The sequence below is a fragment of the Spermophilus citellus genome (assembly GCF_964194105.1).
Source record: "Spermophilus citellus genome assembly, chromosome: 16".
Classification (NCBI taxonomy): Eukaryota; Metazoa; Chordata; class Mammalia; order Rodentia; family Sciuridae; genus Spermophilus; species Spermophilus citellus.
Genome location: NC_138196.1, coordinates 11,606,778 through 11,622,060, shown reverse-complemented (window position 1 = coordinate 11,622,060; position 15,283 = coordinate 11,606,778). Strand labels below are relative to the sequence as shown.

At 44.9% G+C, this 15,283-nt stretch overlaps 1 pseudogene across 1 annotated transcript in view; it reads left to right on the top strand.

The window, feature by feature from the left end:
• Positions 1 to 15,283, top strand: part of LOC308635033 — a 43,872-nt pseudogene that overhangs the window by 12,971 nt on the left and 15,618 nt on the right. Inside the window, exons 4-7 of the transcript in view lie at positions 8,308 to 8,402; positions 9,823 to 10,027; positions 10,702 to 10,796; positions 11,027 to 11,303. The product of the transcript in view is annotated as an uncharacterized misc_RNA (transcript). The remainder of the gene's footprint in view (positions 1 to 8,307; positions 8,403 to 9,822; positions 10,028 to 10,701; positions 10,797 to 11,026; positions 11,304 to 15,283) is intronic.

Sequence of the window (15,283 nt, the reverse complement as noted above, 5' to 3'; positions counted from 1 at the left end):
GGAATTATTTATTGGGTACTTATTAGTGCCAAAAAATGTTCTAAGCAGCAGGGCTTTAGGAGTGAATGAAACAGACAAAAATCCCTGTCCTCATGGAACTTATTGTCCAGAAGCAAAAAAGATTGATTATGCAGGTTACAGTGGTACAGGCCTAGAATCCAACTCGGGAGGCTGAGGCAGGAAGATCATGAGTTCAAAGCCACCTGCAGCAACTTAGCAAGGACCTAAGCAACTCAGTGAGACCCTGTCTCTAAATACAATATAAAAAATGCTGGGGATGGGGCTCAGGGGCTAAGCACCTCTGGGTTCTATCCCTGGTACCGAAAAACAAAATAAGCCAACAACAACAACAATAAACCACAGCTGTGCTCAGTGTTAAGAGGGAGAACGTGTGTTTGTGTATGTGTGTAGGGTGTGTAGGAAGGTCATCCTCCAAGGAGTTGCTATCCAGGAACCCATAATTTAAGACTACTCAGGGAAAGAAAATGAAGATTTGGCAATGATTAACCTGTGCAAAGTCAACAGCCACCAAAACAAACGAGTGTTTTGACATTCACATGACATCACCTCACCTGGGTTTTGCCTGCCTACACAACTCTTTGGAAAGGAAAAATGTTTGCATCTACTAAAAACATTCTTTGAGCTGCTGAATGCAGTTAACACAGCAATGACGTGCTTTTACCTAATTGAGTTGTGGTATGATGGATATTTCAATGCTCTTACAAAATTGTATTATGTGTTTTTGTGTTTTTCCTTCACATAACCAGGCAGTGGGCCCTGGTCTTCATCACAGCAGACTGTGTTTGGCTGGGTGTGGGGACACACGCCTGTCATCCCAGCATCTCAGGAGGCTGAGGCAGGAGGATCATGAGTTGAAAGCCAGCCTCAGCAATGGTGAGGCCCTAAGCAACTCAGTGAGACCCTGTCTCTAAATAAAATACAAAATAGGGCTGGGGATGGGGCTCAGTGGTCAAGTCCCTAGGTTCAATCCCTGCTACCAAACAAACAAACAAACAAACAAAGAAGTGTTTGCAGAATCATTGGAAGGATTCATTTCATTTCTGAGTTGTACCTAGTGTCCTGGTCTTCGACTGGAACCCCACTTCAAAAGAGAAAGAATGTGTGTGTGTGTCGGGGGGAGTTTAAGTCATACACTATAAAATTTCTTGAAAAATTCTGGAATGTGATGAATCATTTAGTTTAGTCATAGGCTTGCCAAATGAATTTGAGCATGGAGGTACTAATCTGAGTTATTCAAACTAAGAAACAATTTTAGATATGTAAATAGGCAAAAGGGTTTTTTAAAAAAAGCTTTAATTATCTAGGAAATGTCTTCACTTCTCCACACAAAAGGCAGAGGATCGGAGAAAACTACAATGTTGCTCTTAATACATATATTTTGGGGGCAGTGTTTCTTTATAATTGCAAAGCTTGTAACACTCTCCACAAGAGGGCATGCGAGTTTGTAACATTTCATAGCCAGTAGTCACCCCATTGCTATGTCATCTTGCAAAGGGCAATGTACACTGAGCATTCAGTATACATTATTACTAGTTTTGCTTTACAAATTACAAGTGTATACATTCTGATGATGCTTACTTTTCTTTCTTTCTTTCTTTTTTATTTTTATTTTTTGGGACTGGAGATTGAACCCACAGGCAGTTAACCACTGAGTCACATCCCCAGGACTTTATATATATTTTTTTATTTTGAGGCAGAGCCTCGAGGAGTTGCTTAGGGTCTCATTAAATTGATGAGGCTGGCCTCTAAGTTGGCAATCCTCCTACCTCAACCTCCTGAGTGGCTGGGATTACAGGTGTGTGCCACTACGCTGGCTTCTGATGGTATTTTCTAAATGTTAAGGCTATTGTCTTATAGAGATAAATGTGCCTGGGCGTGATTATTGAAGGGATGTGTATAAAGAAGTCAATAATTTCAGCCCATTCGCACAAATTCAATGAACAAAGATTGGTCTGTTCAAAGCCACCACTTTGTTGAAGACCCAACAAGGAAAAGACAGAACAAAAATATTTTGTTGTTCATGTTGGAAAATAATTTTTTTTGCAAGACTAAAACAGGAATTATAATAAAATATTATTTTTAGGAGGATTTGTTTCATTAAAGTATTCCTGAAAACATATGTTGGGACAATGGGAAAATAGCAAGGTAATTCGTGCTAAATGTTCCCACAGTTCTTTACCTTGAATGCAACAGTAGAATCAAGTGGATTTTTTTTTTAACAAACACAGATGCCAAAGCCCCTTAGACCAATTAAAACAGGATTTCTGGAGGGGGCTCAGGTGCCTGTATCTTTAAAAACTCCCTGAACATTTTAATAGGATCTTGAACATCTTTCCTGACAGTCCTGGGATGCCTTCTCACTTGCTGGTAGCAGGCATCACTAATTGAATATGGCACTTCTCCACCCTGAGCTCACCTTTTTTTTTTTTCTGCCTACAATGCATTGGTAGCCCTAACCAATCAATTCAGAGTTGAAAAGAAGCCCAGTTTCTATCAGTTTATTTAAGCATATGGGGCAAAATTAAATGTTACATCTAAGGTAATTGATTTCTAAACATAGGGACCAACTCTGCTTTCTAGCATGATTCAACCAAATATTTATTTCAGCTTCTGTGACAAAGGAAGTTTTAGCTGGGTGTGGTGGCTCACGCCTGTAATCCCACAAATCCAGGAGGCTGAGGCAGGAGGATCAAAAGGTGAAGGCCAGCCTCAGCAATTTAGCCGGACTCTGTCTCAAAATGAAAAATAAACAGGGCTGGGGCTGGGGCTGGTGCTGGGGCTAGGGTTATAGCTCAGTGGTAGAGTGCCCCTGGGGTTCAATTCCTAGAAACCCCCTTCCAGAGAAAAACCAACCTCCCCCCCGCCCCCCAAAATGACAAAAACATACGCAGTGGTACTTTTTCCCACATCCTGTTGGATCCCATTTCACCATTTTCTTCCTGTTGGGCATGTGGCTCTCACCACCTCCACTGTGCTTTTACTTTATTCAGCCATGAGAACATTTCTGTGTGTTTCTTACAGGCTGAAAGAGCAAGAGGTACCTGAGAAGTTACATCTCCTTCCCTTTCCTTGATTGACAGCTCTGGGGTTTAGCACAGACTCCTGAAACTGTCTCCCTGGGACTCTGAGATCATCGCATTTTTGCTTGATTTCCTCCCCTTCTCTGTCTTCACCAATTTTCTGGAAGCTTTTACTAAATCACCTGCACATACATTTTCATCTCAGGGGCTGTTTCTGGGGAAACCCTTAAGACACATGTCCAAAATTAAGGTGGCTGAAGCAAACTGCTGAATTGCACATGATATACCGGCTTGAGGGCTGGTATATTAACTAGATATTGGGATAATGTATTAGAATCATAAAGAAGTTTGCTTTAAGAAGATCGAGGACTCTTAGCGGTCCTGTGGAAGTGTGTAAGTGGAACACTATTTCTATCGCTTATAAAGTGAATGTAAGAGAGTGCTCTTATACTTTGGAGGAAAGTAACAAGATGTTATGAGAAACCTCAACAACTTTCAAGGTCATGCACAAGATCTGTGGTACTTCTGTCTTAGCAAATGCTCAGGGTAAAGTGCTAGTACTTTCTGCATAGCCCTAGGATGAACATGCAAGTCTATTCTACAATAATTACTGTGTCTGGAGTTTTATCTGTTTTATAGTTTGAAGCTCTCTTCTTAAATGATATATCTATCAAATGTGATGTATATATTACTCAGCCATTAAGAAGAATGAAATAATGGCATTTGCCGGTAAATGGATGGAACTGGAGACTATCATGCCAAGTAAAATAAGCCAATCCCAATAAACCAAAGGCTAAATGTTCTCTCTGATATGCAGATGCTAACACACAGTAAGGGGCAGAGAGAATAGAAGTGCATTGGATTAGACAATGGTAATTAATGGAAAGGAGGGGGATGGGAATAGGAAAGACAGTGGAATGAATGGGACAGAACTTTCCTGTGTTCATTTATGAATACCCAACCAATGTAACTCCACATCATGTAACACCTCAATAATGGGATCCTAATTAGAATAAGTTATACTCCACGTATGTATAATATGTCAAAATACATTCTACTGTCTGGGGGGTGGTGGCACATGCCTGTAATTCCAGTGGCTTGGGAGGCTGAGGCAGGAGGATCAAGAGCCAGTCTCAGCAACTTAGTGAGGTGCTAAGCAACTCAGTGAGACCCTGTCTCTAAATAAAATATAAAATATGGCTGGGGATGTGGCTCAGTTGTCAAGTGTCCCTGGGTTCAATGCCCAGTACCAAAAACAAAACAAAACAAAAAACACTACTGACATGTATATCTAAAAAGAACAAATAATAATAATAATAATAATAATAATAATAATAATAATAATTTAAAAAAGAAAAAAAACCCCTGCACCTCTCCAATAAAAGGTTTTGTAGCAGATCAGCAATCATTAGCCAATATTTTTGCTTTAAAATGAACACAACATATTTGGCTGTTTGAAAACAAGTCGGTCCGGATCACACTCTGTACTAATGCTTCCTAAGAAAGCCATTTCTTCCCTGGGTCAAACCAAGGTAGACATGGAACAGCACAGCTTGCAATTAGCCAGCTTAGGAGAAGACTCGAGCTTTGACCCTCTTTGGAATCCTGGTAGAGCTCTCGGTCCCTCTGTTTCTTTATTTATAATAGAGTTATCGTTAGGTTCTACCTTAAATGAGGTAATGCAAGTAAAGTACTAGGCATGAAGCACTCAATAATTATTAGCTAATATTAATATTATTTTGTGATAGTAAACACTCCTAATTTTTCTCCTACCTTTTTCTTTTTTATTTTCTTTTGTATCAGGGATTAAAACCAGGGGCACTTAACCACTGAGTCACATCCCCCAATTTTTAAAAAATTTGATTTAATTAGTTATACATGACAGTAGAATGCATTTATGTACTTTGATATATCATACATAGATGGGATATAATTTCTCATTTTTCCAAGGGTGCATGTTGCAGAATCACATTTTTAATATTTTATTTAGAGACAGGGCCTCACTAAGTTGCCAAGGCGGGCTTTGAACTCATGATCCTCCGGCTGGGATTAGAGAGGCATGTGCCACTGTGCCTGGCTCTCCTGCCCTTCTCACTATGCTTTCTCATTTTGTTTCCTGGTTCATCCTCCTCTGCTGGGCCTTGTGATATTCAGTTTTCTCAGGGCTCCATTTCAGACTACCTGGTCTTTCCCTTCCCTCTTTCTCCCCTCAGTTCCCTCTCTTCCTCTGTAAACAGTAACAATGAGCTGCTCCATAATTATGTTTTCACCCATGTAGATTCTTTAGTCTCCACCTGCAACATTTAAAAAGTAGGTTCAATTGTAATGTTTTAAAAAATAGCCATGTGCTGTGGTGCATGCCTGTAATCCCAGGGGCTTGGGAAACTGAGGCAGGAGGATTGTGAGTTCAAGGCCAGCCTCAGCAATTTAATGAGACCCTAAGCAACATAGTGTAACCCTGACTCTAAATAAATAAATAATAAATAAATAGAGTTGGGGATGTGACTCTGTGGTTAAGTGCTCCTGGGTTCAATCCTTGATACCAATAAATAAATAAAGTCATAAAATTTTTTAAAAAAGTAAAAAAAAAATAGACATCTTTCTTTTCTCCCAGGAAGACTAGATCTGTATTCTTGAGCCATTTCTTCAATGTTTGCAAGCCTTGGTTTCCTCTTTTGAAATGTAGGGCTAAGAGGAGTACCAATCTCAGCACCATTTCAAGAGTTAAGTGAGATAGCTAGGGGCAGTGGTACGTGCCTGTACTCTCCCAGTGGCTCAGGAGGCCGAGACAGAAGGATCACAAGTTCAAAGCCAGCCTCAGCAACTTAGCAAAGCCCTAAGCAACTCAGCGAGACCCTGTCTGTAAATAAAATATAAAAAGGTAACCCCCTGGGTTCAATCCCTGGTACAAAAAAAAAAAAAAAAAAAAAGGTTGAGTGAGATAATTCAAGAAAAATGCACACAATCAGAACAACTGGTCCCCATCACAGATATTATTGTTTTTATTTTAATGGTGCAGAGAGCCCTGAAGAATTCAGCCATTGTTTCTAAGTCCCTGCTCTCAAAGGAGACTTGAGTTGTTGAGGCCTGAACTCTCTTTACTCTGTTTGGCCTGAAGGGCAGGTTCTGATATTTCCAATCCTTGAGCTACTGTGAGAGCAAATAGTCCCAAACAAGCCTTTCAGAGAAGAGAATAAAGTGGATTCTGAAGATAAGTCCTTCCAGAAGGACTGAAGTCTCCCTGCCTCCACAACCCCTCATTTGTTCTTATGCCTCAGGACCTGGGAGTAGTGTTGTCACTGTTATTTATTTTTTTTGGGGGGTGGGGTGGGGTACCAGGATTGAACTCAGGGCACTCGACCACTGAGCCCCATCCCCAGCCCTATTTTGTATTTTATTTAGAGACAGGGTCTCACTGAGTTGCTCAGGGCCTTACTAAGTTGAACTCTGGCTCCTCTTGCCTCAGCCTCCCCAGCCACTGGGATTATACGCATGGGCCACTGCGCCTAACACCACTGTTATTTTGATGGCTGAAATTGTTCTTTTCTAGTTGATGGTGTCATTACCGAGAAAATGAGGAACAATAAAACAAAACAAACCCTGTGACAATGAATCTTCAGTTGCCTGTCCCCAGAGAGTTAATTTCTCATCCTGTGAGCTGCTTTCCTGTTCGGGACATCTTTCATTTAGGTGGCTTTCCCACTGATGGCCCTGGCTGCCTAGCAACCGCCATCTCCAAACCTCTCCTGCTTCTCCGAAGGAGTTTGTTCATATCAGTGCCATCCATTTTTTTTTTCTTTTTTAAATTTAAAGAATACTTCATTTTGTGAAAAATCAAACCTCATAACATGTAGTTTGCAGGGTGCATTGTTTCAAACAGTTGTTCACAACAGTGTAACGCTGAAATTAACTTTGGAATTCTGAATTTTGAGGTGTTGCAAATATAAAAGCAGATGTCTTTTAAAAAAATCATATATATTTTTATAGAACCAGACCTTGGGCTAGTGAGCACTCCCGGGGTAATTTAACTACCAATCATCCCCATCTTTCCTCCATGAGGCAGACACCATTATTCCTGTGTTTGCCCCTAAAAGTAAATATGTGATAGATTTGCTGGCAGTTCCTGAATACTAATATTCTACATTGTTCTACAGAAATAGCAGAGATCAATTCCATCTTATTTATATGGGTAAAAAGCGAAGGTGTAAATTAAATTAATCAGAACACGATGATTCATGACAAAATCCATAAATTTAAAGGTCACTAATTTCTTCAAATGATTTTTTTGGGTACTTACTTTGCAATCCTCCTGGGTTTAATCTTCTCTATTAAATTATCTCTGGGTATATACAATGATGAAGTCAGTAGCACTGGTATAATTAACTTCCGATATTAATCCTCTCATGGATTTTTTTTTACCCTGGCTTTTTGTAATCGTTTGATTCTCACCTGCATTAGAAACCCTGACCTTATCTTTCCTCTTTGGCAAGAGCTTTCCCTTACAAATGCAATACAGGGAGCAGAAAAGCAATAGACGAAGTTTCGGAAACCTCAGCTCTCAGGCTGGGGCTAAACCTCTTGAATCTTCTAAGCCTCAGCGTTCCTATCTGTGAGATGGGATAATATCAGTACCTGTGACATAGAGTTATGAGAGTCAAAAGACGATGCATTCGAAGAACCTGATAGAATCACTGAAAGGTAGTATGAATGAAAACTGCCTTGATAAGACATTGTACCGCCACATACAGTCAGGGGAACAGATGTTCCAGTATTTCATTTCTTTTTCTTTCTATAAATCTTGATACCTAACACACAAAAAAATGTCCATCCTCACCACTAATAAACTAACACATTTATCCCTGTTCTCAGGGGAGAGTCAGCATGCTTTTCTAAATGCAACTCATTTTTCTTTTTATTTATTATTTATTTGGTACCAGGTATTGAACCCAGGGGTGCTTTTAACCACTGAGTCACATCTTTTTACATTTTATTTAGAGACAGGGTCCTCCTCCTCCCCATCCCTTCTCCTCTTCCTTTCTCCTTCCTCCTCTCCTCTTCCTCCTCCTCTTCCTCTTCCTCTTCCTCTTCCTCCAGCTCCTCTTCCCCCTCCTTCATCATAGTGAGCATTTACTGAGCATCCATCCCATATAGAGCCGGCTGCAAGTGAGCAGCTGAGGCCTGGTACTTGGTGGCATGAGGAATCTCTCCAGGGAATCAGCTATATCGCTCCAATATTTTTCTTTCTCTTTATTGTCCAATAAAACAGTACTTCATTTCCCCGGAGGGTTCTGGCTTCACAATCGACAGCATCGGGACCATTTCTACAGCATCGGGCTTTGACTTTGAGAGTGAAACCAGAAGGTAAAGAGTGCTCCTGGGTTTTCACTTGTAATGTGGGTCCTTTGGTTCCTATTTCTCTGTTGTGAAATATTTCTCCCCATCCAGTCTTAATGTATTCTCCAAAATAAAGGTGCCTTGGAGATGTCTTAAAATGAAATCAGAACTGGCACACTCCTGCAATCCCAGCGGTTCAGGAGGCTGAGGCAGGAGAATAGCAAGTTCAAAGCTAGCCTCAGTGAATTGTTGAGGCCCTAAGCAACTTAGCAAGACCCATTCTCTCAATAAAATATAAAAAAGGGCTGGGGATGCGGCTCAGTGGCTAAGTGCCCATGGGTTCAATCCCTGGTACCAAAAAAAAAAAAATGAAATCAGAGGTGGCACAGGAATATGATTCCAACTATTTGAGAGGCTTAGGCAAGAGGTGAGTTCTAGGTCAGCCTGGGCCACTTAGCAAGACCCTGTCTGAAAATGCAATAACAAGGGTTGGGGATGTAGCTTGTGGTAGAGCACTTGCCTAGCATGTGCAAGTCCCTGGGTTCAATCACCAGTACCACCATAAAAAAAATCAGTATACTGAACTACAATTGCACCATTGTAATACAGGTGCTGGACTTGGCAACTGGCCTCTGTCTGCTTTGCCCATATTTCTTCAGAGTGAAACATCAACATTATTTCGGTGGTGATGTTTCAAACTGTGGTGGAAGTGGGAGGGAACCTCTCTCTGGATACCTGGATTGCAGAATTCATTCATGGTGTGATCAACATATTCGGAAACTTAAGTCATGGACGTATTCTCTTGTATCCTCCATGTCTGCCAAGGGGTAGGCACTGGTTCAAGTTATTATTTTTATTTTTACAATGACTATTTTTATTTCTACAATGGTTTTTATGACCACCCTTTTTAGTTATACATTTTGCATCAAAGTGCATCACAGGAAAAGGAAATGAAACTTTCAGGCATTCCAATCAAATTGCTCCTGAATCTCACAAGAGATTGTTCCCCATTAAGAAAGCTGAGAAAGAAATATATCCTGAGTTAGCAGCATTAGGAGCAAAGTCCCAGCAGAGACTAGGTGCCTACACACATATGGATGATCTCCTAGTAAAAAAGGTTCAGAATATGGAAGTGACATATGTGCTTTTGCCAATCCCACAATGTCAGCAGAGAAGTATGCCTGAATTTGAATTATCTTCATATGATGAGAAATCAGTCTTGATCCCAAAGTCTACCCCATGTCCAATAATTCTTTGAATTATCGGACACACACACACACACACACACACACACACACACACACACACATTCTCTGACAGGAGGCTTGGGGGCACCAGCGGGCACACCATCGCAGCAGGTGCTCAAGCCAGGCGACACCCTGGCGTAAGAGCTTCAGGTTCCACTGGGTTACTTTGCCTCAGAGCCGAGTGGGTTTCTTTTTTTGAGTTTTCCTAAAAAGCCCTTTATAGACACTGGACTTGTGTACATCTGCGTTTCCTGGTGGCTTGTGGACCCAGGAGGACTTGTGTGTTTCTGTTGGAGTTCAGAGAAGACGGAGGGGCCTGTTCTTCGTGCACCGGCCCTGTTGGGTGTCATCTTAGAAGCCGTCCTGACCCGTTCCTGTGAGAACAGGGTGACATCAGGCCACAGGGTATGGGATTCTCGGTGCCGCCCACTGTCTCCTGCACACGGAGTCCCCCTGGCTGACCACAGCGCAGACCTGCCTACCACCGGCTCGCAGAGGCACCTGTTCTGCTGTTGGCCTGGAGACCCGCAGGGGCCGCCTCTGCCCAGGTTGCTCTCTGGGCCCTGGCACTGCTGTTTCAGTCCCACTGAGGATCAGGGAGGGGAGTGAGGCTCTTAGTTTTCCTCCTTAGGTACTTGTGGGTAAGAAAAGAGTTTTTAGAATATTTGAGAAGGTGCTGGGGAAACTGGACACATGGAGAGTGAAGGATTTCATTGGGAAGTTTTAGTGCTAGGCCACAGAGAGAGAGAGGGCTTCATTTTGGGAGCAGCTGATGCTCTGTGTTGAGAACTGAGTTGTCGCTGGTCATGGGGTCATTGTGATGGTGGGAGAGGGGAGGTTGGGGACCTCCTAGAATTACTTTGTGGATGGTGGCACCACCCTTAGATGGCAGGGAGCCCGTTTTCTGAGTGTCTGTGATGGGCAAGGCGTGATTGCAGGCAGGGAGGGGATCTCCAGAGGCTCCCGGCTCCCGAGGCCGTGCAGCGTCCTCCGGTGGCCAGGGCTCCCCTGGAGTGGAGGTGCTTAGCGGGGCAGAAGTCCTCATGAGGGACTTCTCCTGGAGCCTCATGTCTTTGCAGATGATGTCTCAGTCTCAGGACATGTTCAGCGTTGTGCAGACGGCAGTGTCTCTGACGACAGCTCTGGACACCACTCTAGACGGTGGCAGTGGACGGTAAGGAGCAGGGCTTTAGCTGAGCACCAGTGTTGGGGGCAGGACTGGCGTTGGTGAGCTGAGATTGCTGGGTCCTCGCCGTCCCAGGGGTGCAGCCCTTGGGAAACCACAGACAGAATCTGGGAGTTCTGTTGGGCTGTCCCTCTTGGGGCCCCCTTCTGGCCTCGGGGAGCGGTCTAGTTATTTATCGGTATTCATGTCTTCTGTGATTTGGTTCTTCCCTTCCCCAGTCATCGGTTGTGTCTTGTACATTTCCATGGTGGTGTGGAAAGTCAGTGGCGGGCTGTGTCCATGTTTGCAGGCCAGAAGCCCAGCTCCATGCAGCTGCGACTCACGCAAGAGCTGGGGACATCCCTGCATGAGGACTCAGCCGGCATCTTCCTGGGGCTGGGGAACTGCAGGCCCTGGTTGGGTGTGCTGGGGTCTTGGTGGAGGGAGCAGCTTGACTTTCATCCTGGGGTGGCACCTGTGGCTTTGGTTGATGGAGAGTGGCCACCTGGCAGATGGGTGACCTGCGTTGTCTTCCACACACTGGCTTTCACTAGGCAGCAAGGAGTGTGGTGCCCTGTGTTGGCAAAGTCCAGACCCTCCTGATGGAAGGGTGGGGCAGCAGTCCTCACCTGCACAAGCGTGGACGGGTGGAGACACTGAGTTGACTCATCAAGATAACACGTTTACCTACCATTGCTTTCTGCAAAGCGTGACAGAGCATTCCAGGAGCAGGGGGCAGAGCAGGTTTTGTGTCTTGTGGTTTCATGTAAGTAAATGTGTAGTTTTCATGGGTTATTGTTAAATACAGGAAGCCTGCCTTGTTTGTTTGGGGGCCTTTCAGGTCACTTATGGACACTGCTATGGCCTTAGACCTGGTGCAGTCTCAGCTCTGGGCAAGAGCTCGATGCCTGGGGTCCTGTCCCACGGGGGCCTTCCCCACAGGGCCCTGCGCCAACAGTGGCCTCTGGAGTTTGGCGGCTGAGTCTCGTTCTTGCCTCCAAGGCTGTGGAACTTCTAGATGGACAGACTTGTTGGAGTCTTGTTGAATGAATGCTGTTGGTGCCAAACAGACTCTGCACATCAAAGACCTGGGATCCCACAGCAGCAGATCTGGAGAATGCCCTCAGAAAAGCGTGTGACTCGATCTTCTCACGTTCTGTGCAGTGAGCATGTTGATTTTGAACACTGAATGCACACGACTTGGTGTAGAGGTGAGGTGTCCCCCAAAGTTCGTGTGGGAGACCGGCAGGGAGGTTCCGAGGAGAAGTGCCTGGGCTGTGAGAGCCTTAACCCAGTCAGTGAATCAGCCACCTGAGGGTCACCTGCGTGGTGACTGAAGGCAGCTGGGGTGTGGCTGGAGAAGGTGGGCATGGGGCGTGGCTGTGGGGTGTAGATTTGTCTCTGGCCAGTGGAGTCTCTCTCTGCTTCCTGAGCATCATGTGAGCCGCTTCCCTGTGCTGTCCTCTTCTGCCATGATGTCCTGCCTCACCTGGAGCCCTGAGGAATGGAGCTGGCCTTCTGTGGACCGAGACCTCTGAAGCTGTGAGCCCTCAAATAAACGTTTCCTCCTCTGCAGTTGTTCTGGACTCGTAGTCACAGCAGCTGACAAAACAGCTCTTTCTGGATTTTCAGACCCTTACAAATGAGTGTGAACTTAGCCCTTGACTTGTTATTCAGGTGTGGTAAGCAGATGGTGCTTGCTTGATGTCTGCCCCAGCGCATGCTGGGCAGGGGGCAGTCTTGGGAACCACTTGATAACTGACCGGCTGCACAGGTGGGGAAGGACCTCAGTCACAGGGATTTCACGGTCCCGATTGAGTGGACTGGAGGCTGTGGGAAGGCTTGGAGTCAGAGGATGGGCTGATGGGTTAGAGGCTGCCCCTGCCCAGATTGTGCAGAGGTGGGAAGTGCTCACGCCCTGGGGATACAGGCCCTGGGAAGTCTCAGAAGCACTGTGCTCTGGAGCTGAGATAAGGCAGGTCCAGCTGACACCACCCACGCTGTCCCAGAGCTGAGTTTTCACTTTGTTCTTCCTGGGCCTGAGCAGCTTCAGCGTCAGGTCAGCAGGCAGGCTGCGGTGCTCCGGTCAGTCGGGTCTCCTGGCTCCCTGCATGGCCTGGCCTTCTCTGGGACTCTGGGCCAGAGAGCCTCGTCTCTGTCCTCCTCTCCCTGCTCCTTTCCTCTTCTGGTTTCTTTGTTCCCCTGAAGACACATTGTGGAGAAACAAGCCAGCGTCTGACCCCGTCCCACCCCTTGTTCCCCGGGCTTGCCCCAGGCCTGCCCCTCATTCTTCAGGGGCTAAGCTGTGGCCTTTAGCTGCAGCCCTCATCCTGGGGGCTTCCCCTGCCCCTGGAATGCTCTGTCACACACAGCTGGGGCCACTTTGGGTGCCACCGTGCGTCTGGAGCAGTCGTTGGCTCTGGTCAAATTTGTAGATGTGCTGTAAGTCTCTCCTTGTTTTTGGGAATCAGTGGGGAGCTCAAAAGAGAGAGCTGAAGAACCTCACGCCCAGCACAGCCATCTGATGTGGGATTAGGACGGACTCCTGTGGGCCCCCCTCCTGGTCCTGCTCCCTCCCTCCTGGGGGCACAGTCTCAGAGACAGCCCCTTGGTGGGCTTCCACACAACAGACGCACCTTCCTGGAGCCCAGGTGCATTCTGCTGCTGCGGACAGCTGAGTCCCCACATGCACCCAAAGCAGTGTCTTCAGGGACTTGCTGCTTATGCCATTCCCTTGCTGTGGCTATTTGTGTGACAACAGCTGTTCAATAAAAGCAGTTTAGAGGAGAGGGGCCTGTTAATTCTAGTCCCTGGCTTTAAGACTAGATTTGGCCAGAGCAGTGCTGCAGGTCTCTAATCCCAGTGACTCGGGAGGCTGAGGCAGGGGGATTGCAGGTTACAGACTAGCCTGGCAACTTAGAAAGACCCTGTCAAAAAAAAGGAAGGAGTAAAAAGAAAAATCTGCTTTTAGCCCCTTTATCAAATATAAGATAGTTGTGATTTTGTGGATTGGTTTCTGTGTCCTCTATTCTGTACCATTGGTCCACCCGCCTGTTTTGGTACCAGTACCATGCTGTTTTTGTTACTATTGCTCTGTAGTATAGCTTGAAGTCTGGTATCGCTATACCGCCTGATTCACACTTCCTGCTTAGCATTGTTTTTGCTATTCTGGGTCTTTTATTTTTCCATATGAATTTCATGATTGCTTTCTCTATTTCTACAAGAAATACTGTTGGGATTTTGATTGGTATTGCATTAAACCTATAGAGAACTTTTGGTAATATCGCCATTTTGATGATGTTAGTTCTGCCTATCCATGAACAGGGTATATTTTTCCCTTGGGGGTTATAGGATAAAGGCATTAAGTTAAGTGAAAGTCATATGTGACTCCATCAAAGTTATTCGCACCTGACTTTTGATCGCTGAAGCCATTACAGTGCTCAGGACTGTGGCTGGACAATGTGTGTTCTCCTATATTCTTGGTTGCATGGATGCAACATTTCCTATAGCCATAAAATTGAACCTCATTGGAAACTGATATCAAAGTTTTCCAACCCAACACAACTGGTTTTCTTCCAACACTGAAATACACCTTGCTTTCTTCCCAACAGTGAGGAAGATGGATCGGGCTTATGCTAAGGGCCACAGCATAGGGTAATGCACAGAGTGAGTCCCAGACCTGCTCAGTGCTGCCTGATTATTGCAGTAGGAGGTCCCATAGGGTCCATATCCTGCCCTGGGCAGAGCAAGTGTTTAGCATCTCTGACCTTTGGAGCCTCAATATATTTCTTCCCTTTTCTCTTTTTTATTCTATAATGTCTTTTATGTTTAGGATGTGAGTGTCCCCCAGAAGCTTATGTGTGAGACAATGCAAGAATGTTCAGAGGTGAGATGATTAGACTATAAGAGCTGTAACCTAGCCAGTGGATTAATCCACTTGATGGATTAGCAAGGTATAAACTTGCAGGTAGATGAGACTGGGAATGTGGCTCAAGTGGTAGCGCGCTTGCCTAGGGTTCAATCCTCAGCACCACATAAAAATAAAATAAAGATATATATATATATATATATATATATATATATATATATATATAGAAGAAGAAACTACCAGATAGGTGTGGATGGAGGAAGCAGGTCACTGGGGGCATGACCTTGGGGTATATATTTTGTCCCTGGGAAGTGGGGCTGTGCGGCTCTCTTGCTCTGCTCTCTGGCTGTCTTGAGCAGCTTCCCTTGGCTCCAAACTTTTTCTTTTTCTTTTTTTTTCTTCTGTATCAAGGATTGAACTCAGGGGCACTTAACCACTAAACCCCATCCCCAGCTCTTTTTTGTATTTTATTTAGAGACAGGGTCTCACTGAGTTGCTTAAGGCCTCAGGAAATTGCTGAGGCTGGCTTTGAACTTGTGATTCTCCTGCCTTAGCCTCCAGATCCACTGGGAGTACAGGCATGTGCCACTGCACATGGCAGCCACAAGCTTTTGCTACTTCTGCCAGG